Here is a 16,114-nt window from a genome sequence, read left to right as displayed (position 1 = left end):
CAGCCGTGGCAACCGCGAAAGCAAGCATGAAGTGAACAAAAATTAATGAGGAAAGTGTGCCACGTGATAGGAATGCTTGGTTCGAAATGCAAGGCCAGCTGCGTGCGCTTCCCACACCGGCACCATTTGCTTGATTCTGCCATGTCATTGGATGCTCCAGCTATGGTCCCTCTGTGGGGAACACTAAATACACTGTGGCTAAGGAGTGGTGCTGCCAGCGCATGAGTGTAGTTGACTGCAGTCAACTGTAGTCAACCGGGTACTCGAGAAGGGGCCGGCATACAAAAGAATAAAGCCTGTTGGCACCGAGACTTTCAGCCCCTCGCATCATCTGTTTTCCTCGCACGTGCCAACAATTGGTGACCCGGACGTGATAACCATGGACCAGCAAAACAATGCCACCAGCCCCACCGTAGCCGTACTGGACATAAAATTGCCTCCCTTCCGGACAGGCGACCCAGAACTTTTGTTCGCACAAATCCAGTCACAGTTCGCTGCGCACCGCATCACCACCAACAGCACTAAATACCACCACGTGGTGGGCAGTCTCCTACCTGCAACGACCAGCGAGGTGCGGGACCTACTTTTTGTGCTACCCCCAGTGAACGTCTACGCAGCACCCAAGGAGACGCTGATCCGTCACGTCACACTATTGCAGTCGGAGAGTTTCCAGCAACTACTGGGGGAGGCTGAGCTGGGAGATCGCCGGCCTAGTCAACTGTTGCGCCACATGCAGCAACTGGCTGGCAGCATGGCAAGCATCAACAGCCGCTTCGTGCAGGAACTGTTCATGCAAAGACTCCCTGGAAACGTGCAGGTAAGCCTCACTGCACCGGGAGAGGCAGACCTGACCGGGCTCGTCCGGTCAGGTCTGCCTCTGTCGCCACGCCGACAGTCGTGTCAGTTCACGCAAATGCAATGCCCGTCACTGTCAATTCCCTGCAAGAGATGTGAGATGAAATTTCTCGCCTTGCCGACACCATCGTGGGGCTGTAGTCGAGAGGCAACCAACGTCCACGGCAGCACACCGCATCACAACCACAATGCAGAGTGTGCTGGTACCACCGCAAGCTCGGCACTGATGCACAGAACTGCATAACGCCCTGCAAAGGTTCAGGAAATGCCCCGGGCCAGCACTGACCACGACCAGTGCCTCAGCCTCGCCGGAGTCGTCCATCGGTTTTCTTAATGACCGATTGAGAGAGGGGCACCCGTTTCCTGGTCAACACAGGGGTGGAGGTCAGTGTAGTGCCGGCGTTGCCAGCTGATTGCAAACAACCATGTTCATCGCCGTTGAAGACATCCAACAGCCCGACAATACCGACATACAGCCAATACTCTCTCTCGTTGGACTTGGGACTCGAGAGGATATTTCGGTGGATTTTTGTGGTGGCCCATGTACAATTGGCTATCTTAGGAGCAGACATTTTGCGCATCTTCGGACTGCTAGTAGATGTCTGCAATCGCCATTTACAGGATCTTCTCTGACAAGCAGAGGTGCACAGGAAGCCAACCAAACATCCGCCCCTCAGCACCACTCTCATGGCACCTCCAGGTGCTGCCCGATCCACCAGCATCCTCTGTGATTTCCCCGAGTTGACGTGGCCACCACAGGCCGCCTGTCCCCAAAAAAGCTGTAAGCAGCACAGCAGGAATTTGACTGCATGCTCGAGCTCGACATAATCCGCCCGTCCGCTAGTCCTTGGGCGTCACCACTGCACATGGTGCCGAAGTATACACCAGGAGACTGGCGCCACTGCGAGGATAATCGAGCCCTTAATCCAGCAACAGTGCCGACCACTATCCGCTACCCCACATTCATGATGTCACAGCCAGCCTACGTGGTGCGACAATTTTCTCCAAAATCGACCTTGTGTGGGCCTACCACCAGATACCAATGGCTCCAAAGGAGGTCTCGAAGACAGCGATAGCAATGCCCTTCGGCCTGTTCGAGTTCCTTCACACGCCGTTCGGCCTGTGAAACTCCGGACAGACATCAGCATTTCATCAACGGCGTATTGCAGGGCCTCAACTTCTGTTATGCGTACTTCGACGACCTACTTGTCGCAAGCAAGTCACTGTACGAACATGAGGCGCATCTGCGAGCCACATTCGAATGCCAGGCCGAGCATCGAGTCTTGGTGAATACAAACAAGTGTGAGCTGGGTGCCCAGAAGCTGACTTTCCTTGGCCATGCTGTTCCAAGCTCCGGCACTGAACCTTACCCAGAGAAGCTTACAGCTGTCGAGAAGTTTCCACGACCCACCACTAAGTATCAGCTCCACGAGTTCCTTGGGCTCATGAATTACTATCGATGTTTCATACCTCAGTGTGCAGACGTTCTGCACCTTCTCCACCTCCTGCTGTCGGCGCAAGAAGGTGTTGCTAAGGGGCTACTCTAGATGAATGACACCGAAGCGGCTTTTCAAGGGATCAAGAAATGCCTCGCCGATACCGCACTTCTTGCCTACCCCAACCTGAAAGTCCACAGTGTGTCATGGTCGACGCGTCGGACGTAGCTGTGGGTGCCATCCTACAACAACTCAGCAAAGGAGTATGGCGGCCGATCGCTTTCTTTTCTCAGAAACTAACACCCACCGAGCAGCAAAACAGCACTTTCAGGCGTGAGCTGTTGGCCGTATACGCAGCAGTCTGGCATTTCCTTCATTACTTGGAAGGCACTGAATTCCTTGTCATGACAGATCACAAGCCGAATACGTACGCCTTACACTCCCTCAGTTACGATGGCGGCGCTCACACTGCCCGCGAACAGCGGCAGATGGCATATATATCGGAATTCACCACAGACATTCGCCACATCAGGGGAGTCGACAACGCGGTCGCCGATGCTCTGCCGTGCAGCCCAGTAAACGCCACTACTTGTCCCTCGAAAACAGACCTCGAGAAAAGTGGCGGCAGTTAAACTTGATGATGACGAATTGAGCCGTTTACAGGAAGCACCAATGTCACTCATCCTGCAGTGGTTACCTTTGCCTGGAGCGGGAGACATTTGTGCCTGCCTGCCTTCGTCATGAAGTATACACATTGCTACACGAGCTGTCACATTCAGGAATTCGAGCAACCCAAAAGCTTCTCACAACACTTTTTGAGTGGCCCGGCATCAACTGCGATTCCCGGCAGTGGAATCGCGAGTGTCTTGCGTGTCAACGTTCTAAGGCTCAGCATCACACTGTGACACCATTTCAGACATTTCCAGGACCAGATGCTCGATTCAACCACATTCACGTGGACATTGTCGGCCCGTTACCACACTGCCAAGGGTAAACGTACTTGCTGACTTGTGTCGACCTTTTCATGTATTGGGCAGATGCTATTCCGATTCAACGCATTACAGCCGAAACTGTTGCTCGTGCTTTCATCAGCCACTGGCTACGTCGTTTTGGTGTGCCTTCCTCCATTACAATGGACAGAAGAAGCCAACTTGAGTCTGCATTGTTAGTCAGTCTGAGAAAACTCATTGCGCATCAGGACTACGTCCTACCACCTGATGAGCAATAAAATGGTTGAGAGATTTCACCGACAGTTCATGGAATTTCACTCATGGCAAGTGAGCAGCACACTTTGGTGGAAGCATTGACCATCGTGCTTTTGGGTACACAGCGTTCAAGGCAGACATCGGCTGCAGTGCTGCAAAGCTTTTCTACAGCATGACGCTGCGTCTCTCCAGCGAGTTTTTTTCATCTGACCAAGAACAAGTCCACATTTCCGCCGGCGACTACACGGCTCGCCTGCGTGACATCATGAACGAGCTACATGCTACACCTCCACGACAGCCCAAAGAGAGGAGAACACATGTGAGCAAGAAGCTTGAGTCATGTTGCCACATATTTCTGCGAGATGACGCTGTACGATGACCACTGCAAGCACCGCATGACGGACCATTCAAGGTTCTCCATTGTGGGCAGAAGACAATCACTAACGAGGTGCGAGGCTGGCTGGAAGTTGTTTCGCGGGACAGGCTGAAACCTGCACACATAGAAATCTAGTCCACTACACCCACCTACACCCCATCGCCTCGAACTCGTACAGAAGCGCTCAGTACCACGACAGCGGATTTCACCCCGGCAGAGCTCACACCCACTCATGAGACTGGCAGCTACCACACGCTCAGTGGCAGACGTTTAAATGCGCCAAATCACCTCAACCTCTAGCCGCGCGACTGTTGGTTTCGTTCTTTGCGTTCGTGCCCTCACTAGGGCGGGAGCCCTGTGGTGAACAAAAAATACGCCACAGCTCAGCAGTGGTGCTGCCAGCGCGAGCATAGTCGACCGCAGTCGACCATAGTCAACCAGCCACCCAAGAAGGGGCCAGCATACAAAAGAATAAAGCCAGTTGGCATCGAGACTTCAAGCCCCTCGCATCGTCTCTGCATTCCTCACACATGCCAACATCTCTAGTCTGCACGACACTGACGAGCAGATCACTTCGCACTAGACTCGGCTGCCGAGCACGAGCGCGGCAAAATGCTGCTGCGACCAAGCGCCAGCTCATGTCACTGGTCACGCGTGGCAGCGGCATGGTTGTGCAGCGGCATGGTTGTGCACAGGGCACTTGAATGGTTAAGCGTGTGCTGCAGTGTGCGCTCTTCACCCGCCTTCACGAACTGCGCGCGCAAAGGGCGTGCAGAACTCACCAAATATCATGCTGCTTATTTGGCCAAAAATCCGGTGTTTATCTAACGCAGAATATTTCTGTGCACTAAAATTTGCTGCATCGAAAACAGCATCGGTGCGTACGATTTACGTGCAAGCAGCAGCGGCACACACACGTCAACCAAAAATAAAAAGCATAACACGTGCAGAATGATCACCAAGTCACTGCACAAAACAAAGAAAAGATATGAAATGAATCATTGAGACTTACCTTTCTTCACTGCATCTTCAGCTCTTCAGGGCACAGTACACAGAAACATCGTGTGCACAGAACCGCTGGAACTATCACCACAAAGTCGGCGAAGCAGACTGGTCAGAACGCATTGGACAAGTGGCGCTCAAGGAGAGAAGAAAGCTGTCCGTCCAATGAGCGAACGGACGCTGCAATTGCTTCTGCTACTAGCTTCGCCTGTCACTGTTCATGCTGCTGCTGCCACTGCTTCTCCAGACGAGGCTTTCGTTCTTCTTTGGTTTCTGCTTCAATATTAGCAAGTTTCCTCACTCAATTCTTCGCTAACTTGCCCCGTCGACATTCTTCATCATAAAAATCATCAGAATCAATGAGCCGTCCAAGATGCCCAGCTGAAGCACTAGTTCCAGCGCATGACAACTTAATGGCTACCTGTGAAACGTCAAGCAACGCTTCGCACTTTTTATTACCTTAAGAGATAAGTGGTGAGTCCCGTGGTTTAGTGGAAGTGAGAGGTAAGCGGTGAATCATGTTGTTCAACGTAGTTGCAAAGGTGAGTGAACACCGCCAGCTCCGTGCACTGCAGCTAGCACCGAGGCGCAGCGAGCCACATGGTATGATGTCAGAACCACACCAAGCTTCTGCTCTAAAAGTGCTCCTGCAAGACAGCTTCTTTGTAGTCCTGCGTGAAAGTGCGCAGAAGCTATCTTGTAGGGGCGTGATACACTGGAAACGGAAACTGATTGCAAAGGATATCAGCACGTTTTATATGCTCTAAATACCGCCGCACTGATTCAGTCACAGCAATGCTAAAAGAGTGTCAGTTAGAACCACTAGAAGTCAGAAGAACAAAGCAGAAATTGAAACTTTTTTTTCTGATAATGAATGATAAAGTCAAAGTTAATAAACATCACTATGTTACACCTCCCCTGAAGCGTTGCCCTCGGAAAAATCACAGTAAGGTATTACAACCTACTATTACATGTACTGATGTCTATCGCTACTCCTTTTTTCCCGATGCTGTAGAAATTTGGAATCAACTACCAAGTGACGTTGTGGACCAAACAGATGTAGACAAATTTGTGATAGGTGTGAACGCGTTCTTGGAAGATTGCTGTGCAAATCTGTAATTCTGTGCATTTGATTAGGTTTTTTTTTTTAGCGAAGAGAATTGCACTTGTGTCTGTATATGTTTCCCTCCCTGTAATGACCCTCATGCAGAGGGTTAACAGTATGAATAAATAAAAAATAAAATAAATAGGCCATTTTTGCAAAATCAAAATTTTTGCATTTTCTAATTTCAAGACCCGCGTCGCCTTAACGAAATGGCGCAAGTTGGCGCAATTGGCGCAGCATTCCCACACTGAGACTGGCTGACCACATGTAACCTACTGCTAAGCCAAGTATCTTAAATACACAGTGCAACTGGAAGAAAGTACCACTGAAGGCAAATTTCTGGAAATGATTCCGGAGTGAGGAGGTTTTAAACTCAGTTGCGGTACACAGAAAGGATCATCAGCACATGCTGACATTTAAGAGGATGTGCAGCCACAGTACTGAAGACCCTGCTCAGTGCCATATGCACTTTGAGAAAAGGAGGAGGAAGAAAATGAGTATCTGGAATAATTAAGAAGGCACCATCACGTTTTTGGACTACTCCGATTGGGTATCTGCCAAGTGTGAGAATTTTAGTGACTAAAAGCTAGATGTGAATCCGACAGTGATAAAAGCATTCCTGTTCTTACAGAGGTGAACAGAGAAAACTCTTCTTAGCATCTCTAGCACCTTGGCACCTAGACGACATCATGGTAGAAGGCAGAGTTTACAGTGAACACCTCAAAAACCTGTGCAAAGTTCTACAGAAGATCAGAGCCAGGACTGAAACTCATCCAGGGGAAGTACGAGTTCTTCAAACCATCTCCTGCTCACTTGGGTCGAGAGAACAATGCAGCTATACTCCAGGCATTGAGGAAAAACACAAACGCCATCAGTTGAGCATCTGAGCCCAGACGTCGGTGAGCTCAGATCCTACACAGGACTTCTTTCATACTGTGAGAAGTTTCTACTGAGCCTGCCTACCCTGTTCACATGCTTCTATATGCACTGCAACACAATAAAAGCTGCTAGATGTGGTTAGATGAATAATAAAAGGCCTTCATCAGAAACAAAGAAGCCACCATAAAAAAAGCATTGGCACACAATTGCCTACAAAATAACTTACATATTTAGTCTGCAATGTTTCACCATTAGGTGGTGCCTTGGTTTCGAATCAAGAAGGGGCTGGGATATGGAATTATCACTAGCATTTGCATCCTGGACCCTAACATCAGCAGGGCTAATCTCTCGCATCTCGGAAAGACTGCATTAGCCACAATTTTGCATCATGCATATGAAGGACTACCTGCTCTGCTGCAGCTTTGCCCTGGTCATTGACCTCAAGCCACTGCTGAGTACCTTTCATGGAGGCAAGGAAATTTCAGCCATGACCGCTTCAAGCCACCAGTGATGGGCGCTTGAACTTTCACTCACACCACTGAGCCCCAAATAGGATGATCGATGCCAACGCAGATGCCATAGAAGGCTGCTACAGTCAAGCCCGGACATTTCGAACTCAGATGTATCGAGTTATTGTTTATATTGAGCAATCGAAACATCCCCTTCAAAATTCCATGCAAAAGTATACATGGTGGAAAAAACAGCGCAAACTAAGACAGAAAACACAGAAAAGAGGGGAGACACTACAAGCGCTGTTTTTTCCACCATGAATTCACACAAACTAGCCCAAATGTCTGCTTTGCAAAAGTATATCACTGTTACTTTTATGACACTCATGCTCAGCCGAACATCCAATTTGCTGAATGGCTCACCATGCCCCTGCAAGTCACACTTATAATGGTCCTCTTTGATCATATTTTGTGTGCAGAGGCAGGTTGGCGGCAGTGGGGCCTTAGAAACTAGCTGGCAGTGCTAGCATGGGGAAACCGTGAGACGAGGAGAATGTAGGATGTGCTTGAGGGTGGCCTTCTATCTCTTGTACTCATTTTCCAAGCCACATCACTGTCATGTGGTGAAGCCAACAAAATTAAAGCCCAGTGGCAGCTCTCACTAGGCTTGTCTTGCTGCCAAAGACATTGCAGAAACCAATTGTACAATAATTTTAATAAGACTATTCTACTCACAGTACGCTGGTAAGAAGAATAACCATCTTACAATAGGCAATGACTAGTTCCAAAGCAATGCCCACTGTGGCTCTATGCGAAACAACACCGCACCTAGCGAGCAGTGTGCTGCCTGCACGCTGAGGTGGTACGTCGCAGCAGAGCGTGTCACTAGCATAGGAGCAGTGTATCGTTGCTTATCTATAGCCGTTTTTTTTTAAATCAAATTATTGATACATCAAACTATCTCAGGATTTTCCTCGGGTTCGATATATCCAGGCTCAACTGTACTAAGTGACATACACAGATCCAATGCAGCCATTGGAGCTTGTCATCTCAACCTCCCGTCCAGAATAGCTGACAGTGTTAGAGAAGCAACTGCCACAGTGCACTAGCAGCGACCAAGCTCAAACCCATGAACTGCAAAGTATCAAAGGAGGATGGCCACAAAGCATCCCGAACAGCCATTCTGGCAAACAGGTAATGAAAGCATGCACAAATATCTCCTGAACTGGGGAAAATGAGTCACTGTATCGTCTCCAGCTCAGAAGCTTATCTTAGACCTAGCTGCTCATAAAACATAGCAGGGGATGGTAATTATGAAAGCCATGAAATGCCTGTGGTCTGGTAGCAAGGCATGGGTGCTGCATTAAAAACTCCTGCAACAGTGCCTGCAGGACTCTGTAATGCCAGCAAAGACAAAACCAGTGTCTTAGCCTAAGACAAGTGAATGCTGGCAATGTGTACATCTAAACAGCACCAGACCAATTGAGTAAGAAATGTAAGAAAAACACAAAATCAAGTTGCTTGCAGTTGCTATCATAACAAGTGCCACACAAGTCACCTGTATGCCATTTCAGGAACATTTCCATTCAGGTTTAAACAACAAAGGTAGGCAGTAACTGAGAGTAGAGCCCCATCTACTGGCCAACCTTAGCAATAATTTCGTACTGAATCTCTTGGCAAAATGAAGTTTAAGCTATGAATAATGCCTCTAATTTCCTACAGTAGAAAACTTTAAATTCCGTGCACTCAGAACTAAGAACCTGCAGTATTCTCGGGAAATCTCCCGCACAATGACACATGTTGCCTTTCACACAGGAGCAACCATGCACTTCGCTTTGATGGAGCAAGGTCATTGAGAAGTTAACTTTTCCTCTCAACTCATGACTAAAGCCCCTAACTTTCTTTGTAGGAGAACTTCCATTTCCAGGGAGGCAGTTTAGAAAATTACTGGGGGCACTTAAGGAACTTAAGAGTAAGGAAAAGCGTTGCAATTAAATCCTATTCCAATTATATTTCAATTCTATTTCAATTCTGTTCTGCTCCCTTATAGCTGGTCCAATTGTAAGTACTAGTAACATTTTGTATTTTTCTTCCTTTGATGACGTCTCAATGTTTCAACTAACTGTAGACCGATTTTGAGTCTTGACCGCCAAATTTTGGGCGACGCCAGGTTTTCACGTCAATGAGCCATCTAATGCTTTAACATTAAAAGGATCAGTGAAACTCTGTGGGAGGCACAAGGCACATGAAAGAAGCATGCAATTTTATTTTCTGAGCCTGCGCCTTTTGCAGGGGTCCATCTTGATAAATTGAATGTGGCTATTGTAAAACACTTAGCAGGGCAAGTTGGAGCATAGCTTCTAGAATTCCAGCAGAGCAAAGACAGCACACAGTGCATGTTCCCCTCGTTCTCCTAATCTGAACACTGTGCTTTTTGTGCTTGAATTCTAGTGGCTATTGTAACTCAACATCAAGTAATGTTTCATGTTATCTTCACAGAAAGAATAGAGCTAGTTTGATCAAGGTCTCCATAATGACTGCAACAGAAAAGAGTTTTGTGGTCACATCTTTCATTTCAGCCCAGAAAGGCAGGATATCAAGATCTTCACCTTGTTCACCTTCCTTGGAATGAAATGGTGCAAGGTTTCTATCACTGGGTGCCATTTCTCAAGCAGTTTCTAACTACACTTGCAATTCAGCAGCTAGGACTGGCGATTTCTGAAGTCCAGGCACGCTTGCTAACTACAACCTTTCTTCTGCTAGGAGCCAGACCTGAAGCAGATCCTTCTCTAGCAATGGTTAGCATGAACGGTTTGGGATTTCAAACTTAACACCCCCCCCCCCCCCTAGTCGCTGTATTCAAGTAAATAAGGCTGTCATTTTTCATCGTTCTGTCATTCCTACCGATGTCTGTATATAACTACAAAAAATTACATTTGTCTGCCAACATGCAATTCCGTGAAAAATGCTCAGAGTAGTGCTTGCTTTATAGTAGTGGAAATACAATAGTACTGCTTTCAACAGGTGCCTGTACCCTGACTCATCGCATAGAAGAGCGCAGACACATTGCTGCCCACTTGCTTGAGCCGGTGAGGGAGCAACCTAGTGAAAATGCTTTCACCTAGAGATATCCTAAAAAGCTACCAGTGCCGTGGTACCACACCGCAGTTGACTGCAACATGCTCCCAAGGTCCCAGTCAGGGACATCCCTCATAGGAAATCCCAGAGACGTCATCTTGGGCTGCTTCAGTACAACAGATCTGCAGCTACCGTGCTTTCTTGACCCCAATATAATTTGTTATGGCACTGTGCACCAGGTCTCTCTACCAAGTTGCTGCCAAACTACCATGGACCCTACCCTGTCCTTCAGCGCACTTCTCCCATCAATTACATCGTTGAACCCATGACGCCATCGCCCGATCTCCGATGACGTGGGCGCGAGACCATCCACGTTTCGCGTTTGAAGCCGCACTATGACCCCTGCGTCCTGTTGACCCCCTAAATCGCCAGGATGGCTCTTTTTCCCCTGGGGCCAAATGTAAAGAGGAAGATGAATAGCATTCAAGCAGCAGAACCGACGCACGGCGCGAGACAAGACGACGACGGCCAGTAGCTCAAGCATCACACCCGACGCGCGGCGCGAGACGAGAGCATCAACTGTTCTGGGACCGGACCTGGTCTTGCCCGCTCTAACCGGCCTTCACAACCAGTCTTCCTCTGTCAATAAAGACCGTTACAACTGTAAAGAAATAAAATATCCTTGAACTGTTAATCGTTATCAGGTGCTCGTGCAATCATCATTCAGGCCAGAGCTCACCTAGTGATATGCAGCCAATGCAGCTGTGGCCTAGACTATGCAGGAGCAGAGGCAGAGTTAACAGAATGAGTGCCTTACGCCTTGCTGTTAGCACACCGCTTATGCACGAATTAGAAGAGAGCTCAAGAGAAATGATAAAGAATAAATGGACTCTGCGCAGTATGACAATATGTTAGACCAGTGTGATGCACGCATACACTTTCTGGTTTATCGTTTTTCCTCAGAAAGCATCATTTGTTGTGATCGATGAATGAGTGTCCTGTGTGTCACCTTTTCAATATTTGCAGAATGAAATTCTCACAGCAGGCAAACGAAAGGATCAAGTGATAGGCCTATTTTGTGCACAGTGAAGTAAATGGTATGTTTCATGTGAGTGAATGGTTATAAATGCAAAAAATAATGTAGAATATATTCCCAGGTGCATTACCTGCACTCTCTGGTGGGGACACAAGAATTTCCCCTTTTCAAGGCAAGTAATGTTGCACTATATAACAAATTGAGAGTAAAGAAATACAGCATACAGAACCAATCTTGAGTGTGTCCCTGATAGATCCCTGCAAGGACCCAAGCAGATATGCAAAGGAGCTCCCTGGGTTCTGCAGCACGTGGCCAGAATGTTACGCATAGGATGTACCTGTACCATTTTCAGGCTTCCCAAGGATATCTGATCACCCACCTATGATATCTCTGAGATATCTCTGGAACAACTTTCATCACTGGCAAGCAATTGAAGGCGTCAGCAGAACTTCGTTACCAGTTCCAAGTTTCGAGAGAATTCAAACAATTACATTAACCACATTCCCATCATTTTATTATTCCAATCGATGTCCACAAACACAGTATCATAAACAAAAACGTTTGGCTGCTAACACACAATTTCACACAAAAAAAGAAAACTGCACACTTTCCTGCCGCAGAATCAGAGGAAACTAGGGGTAACCATGAGTACTGACCTCAAAAAAAACAAAAAGTGGAGGTCACTGCAAGTTTCGGGTTGCTAGGTGGCTGCTCATGTAATGTCATTTAAAGGCCTACTTGACCGAAATTTTTCAAACCGTAAAAAGGTTATTTTTTCAAAGTACACCCCCGTATTATGCTACCCACAAAACATTACGCTCCAGTTTCAAGCAGTTACGGTGCCAAAGGCACGCAAAAAATTGGAGTTTTCAATACCGAAACTGAAAAAACGGGCGCCATTGCCGCCCGCCGGAAGTTTGAGACTGGAGGCCTCACAGGTTCGGAGCGTCTGCTCGTTGCGGCCCGAGCAAAGCGCTGGTACCGGTAGCGCGTGCAGCACTTTGTGCGGTAAATACTTGTTATATGTGAAAACACTCATCTTAAAACGAATCAAAGACCCTAGAAAAAGTTTTAAACGTGTTTTATTTGCTGTATTAGACTAGAAAGCTTCTCGCTCAACCTCAGCGAAGATTATCGCGCCGTAATGCTAGTGAGCGTTGTTTGCCTGGCAGTATTCGATTACAGCTTGAGCAAAGTTCGGACATAGCGGAGAAAGGAAGCATATTCAAATGGAGGCCAAGTAGAAGCGCTTGTATTATCAAGTCGGCTTTTTTGAGCGGGCACGCGCGTGCTAACAGCACATGTGCGCTCTGCTGTGCGTGCAATATGGTTGTTGTCTTGGTAAAAAAAATGACCTGCTTCTCCTTTTCCTTCTCATTTTTCTCCCCCGTCGAAAGGTATTCCTGCCTGCGCATAGAAATTCGGGACAGGTGCTGTGAACGCGAGGTAAATCAATAAAAACAGCTGGATGTCTAAAAAGGGAGCTCAAGAGAATGAAGCGCTGCGTTAAGTGAAAGAATATGCCAGAAGCAAAATTTGTGTTGCAAAATAAATTATATTTTTCTCTTCGAGGACCGTGGCATCAATGCGGTGCCGATGGTGGGCTGGTTCATATTTGCGCGCCTCGGTCGGGCCAGCCACTGCGCGTTGCGAAATACATGCCGATTCAAATGAGCAAAAACTTATGCGCTGCGTTCATTACTGTATTTACCTAGAATCACTTACAGCCCGTGTACTGCAGGGACGGAAAAGTTTTTCTAATCTTTTCAAACCACACAGCTGGGCAGAACGACGTGGTTGCCGGACCGCAGTCGACCGTTTACACCCACCGCGCAAATTACCATAGGCAGTGTGTCTGTACAGACTGAGTAATAATGCAGAACATATCATCAAAATTACGTGTGGTCTTCCTTTGAAAATATTATCATTCAAGTAACATGCGTTCAGTTCTCTGAGGTCTTGGAGACGAGCCTCGAATGGTAATGCTGAAGCTTCCTGTAATCGACCTCTAGTATGAACCTCGTGAGGCAGTAAGAAATTCGACGTTTTCAGTAACGCTCATGTGGCCTTCCAGGATTCTCAGCCCGGCCTGCGAATCTTCAAGGCAGCAGATACACTCGGCGCACGACGGCATTATTGCGCATTGTGCACAGCTGTACTACGTGCAGTAAACGCGTGCATATGTTGATTCCTTTTCAGACGAAACAGACCTCCCCTTAGACTTCTGCCTGGTGTAAACAACGTGCCGTCAAAAGGGCAATGGAATGCGTACTGCAACCGCTCAAAACGACGAGGGACGAAGACAGGAAAGCACAGGACAAGACGCGGATCCGCGTCTTGTCCTGTGCTTTCCTCTCTTCGTCCCTCGTCGTTTTGCGCGGCTGCAATATGCACTCTATTGTCAACCACCAACTAGCCCGCCTTCACTTGTTACATCTCAAAAGGGCGCTGCTCGATGAGCAAAACCGTCCACTGTAGCTTCTGAACCGGCTAAGCTAGCTTGTGACAAGCGGTCCCCCGTCCTCTTTATTCTCCCCGATTAGACACGCCTCGAAGCCTTTCTTCTCCGAATTATTACCCTCTCGGTTCGTGGCATGCTTTGCCGATCGGGCCAGAAACACCTACGTGCTCTGATGCATGATGGAGACCGGGACAGGTCTACTGACAAAGTTTAACCCACAAAAGGGGTTAGCGCGAGGCAGAAGCGTCAGTCACCCACCATTATCTTTTTGAAGAAGAGAGGGGAATTCATATTAAAACCTGAGCTCCAGACAGCCGACGCCAGCTTTCGAGATCGGGGGTGAAGGACAGTGGCCGAAAGGTATACACGGTGCTTTCCACATTCCTCATATTCCTTTCTGCGGCCACGCACTTCGTCAACATGATGCTAGCAGTTCATTTTTCTCGGTGACCATCGAGCTTCACGGTCAAAACAGCCAGAAACGCGCCAGAAGAAGAGCTTACAAGGAGCGCGCACTCACTTCTGAACGCCTGAAACTGGCGAGCCGGCGATGCCGGTGTCTCAATTGTGCGTCATTTTCGGGCAGGTTTGTTAGCTGTCGACCACACCGCTAGGGGACTGCGTCGTCTGCTACAGAGGTTTTTGAACTCTTCTAACTAAAATTCTAGACTCTTCACAGCCCTAATATTAAATATAAATATTGTTCACAACATGCACACTTTATCCAGCGCAAAATTAGCCGAAGTAAACTTTCGGTCAAGTAGGCGTTTAACACCCAACCCAAATGGAATGTCTTCATCCCCGATGATAGTGGTATACCCAATGAAGGAAAAGGTGTACCTTTGCATCTGTAGACAGGAAGAGAGAGGACACCCAAGCAAGTCCTGAAAGATTCCAAAGAGCATTGCAGTAAGAAGCGAAAGATATGGCACAAAAATGGAAACAAGATAGTAATTCATAGTTTTGGTAGAGGACCTAGGTGGTAATTAGAAGTTAAAGAAACCAGCAGAATCATCAGGGAAAAAAAATACTTAATTCCTTTTGTACACTTGGACGTAAAGGCAGCAAGCTTCTAATGTTAGCAGCAACGTAAAAACAGCAACTTCTATGTTAGCAGTAAAAATATACATAGCATGAGATATGTTCTTCCGACAATGCCCCAAAGGACCCAGGCATAAAACATAGACAACAAATGGAGAAATATAAAAGTTTATATTCTTTCAAGTAGATCATTATCACCACCCCCTTCTTTCATTACTGTACAGAAGACAAAACTGATGGATGGCATTAAAAGGAGAAAGACACACAAAGATGGATGGAGGCATATCCACAAAAACAAAAAGACGGGTAACAGATCAAGGGCTCAGCTGCATTAGTAGCAACTAAAACATCGACCAGAATGAACACCAACACCCAAACACCCATTCCATGAGCAGTGTCCTTCTCTGAAGAGTAAGTAAAACAGGAAACAAGTACAACAATCCCTGGACCCAGTATGCCCGGAAGCCTGAAGCTAAAAAGTGATGAAGAAATCTTAGCAAAAAAGTGCGTCAACAGGACGAAAAAACTTGCAGACTATCTCTTTGTCGACTGTAGATGCAAGAAATGAAATTCCCGGCAGGAAAGCTGTACCCCCATAGATACTGATAGCCACACTCGAGTTTTGAGGAGCATTCCTCAGCAGCCGCTTTTCTGTGTGAGTGACAGCACGCTCGGCTTTCTTCCCAACATTCTATGCATGGCAATCATGGCACCAGCACTTGCCACATGCCTAAGAAAAGAGGGCAGTATGTAGTACACAGCTGACTTTCACCTTGGCTGGACACCACTGCCTCCTCTTTGTCGGCCATCATGTTGAACAACAAATTTGAGCTGAGCTGATAAGTGGCCACACTGATGGATGGCACCACAAGATGTGTCACTAGCAGGTCCATTACATAATGAGGGAAACTCATGCGGCATTATTGCCACACTTATCAGGTGCCACCAGGACTGTGCATGCACCACTCGGGCAGCAGGACAGCACATATAGGCACCAGGGGGGGTGGAGGAAAGCTTCGCCAACATTCTTTTAAATTCAGTTCCGCATTCACCTCTGTTCTGATGCCAAGGTCACCTGTGGCACATTGACAATGGGAGCTAAAAGTGTTTCATGCTTGAAATTGCAAGCACAGCATCAAAAACTGTGGGCTGAGGCCAACAACACTTAAGGGTTGTGACAAGGACCATTAT

At 47.5% G+C, this 16,114-nt stretch overlaps 2 pseudogenes across 1 annotated transcript in view; one reads left to right on the top strand and one right to left on the bottom strand.

Moving 5' to 3' along the window:
* Positions 1-16,114, bottom strand: part of LOC149355372 (uncharacterized) — a 57,961-nt pseudogene that overhangs the window by 16,472 nt on the left and 25,375 nt on the right. Inside the window, exon 4 of the transcript XR_016289348.1 lies at positions 14,723-14,766. The product of XR_016289348.1 is annotated as an uncharacterized LOC149355372 (transcript). The remainder of the gene's footprint in view (positions 1-14,722; positions 14,767-16,114) is intronic.
* Positions 380-1,140, top strand: LOC149355373 (uncharacterized; annotated as a pseudogene).

The sequence above is a fragment of the Amblyomma mixtum genome, chromosome 3, assembly GCF_055824585.1.
Source record: "Amblyomma mixtum isolate Tamu chromosome 3, ASM5582458v1, whole genome shotgun sequence".
NCBI lineage: Eukaryota > Metazoa > Arthropoda > Arachnida > Ixodida > Ixodidae > Amblyomma > Amblyomma mixtum.
This window is presented reverse-complemented; position numbering and strand designations above follow the sequence as displayed.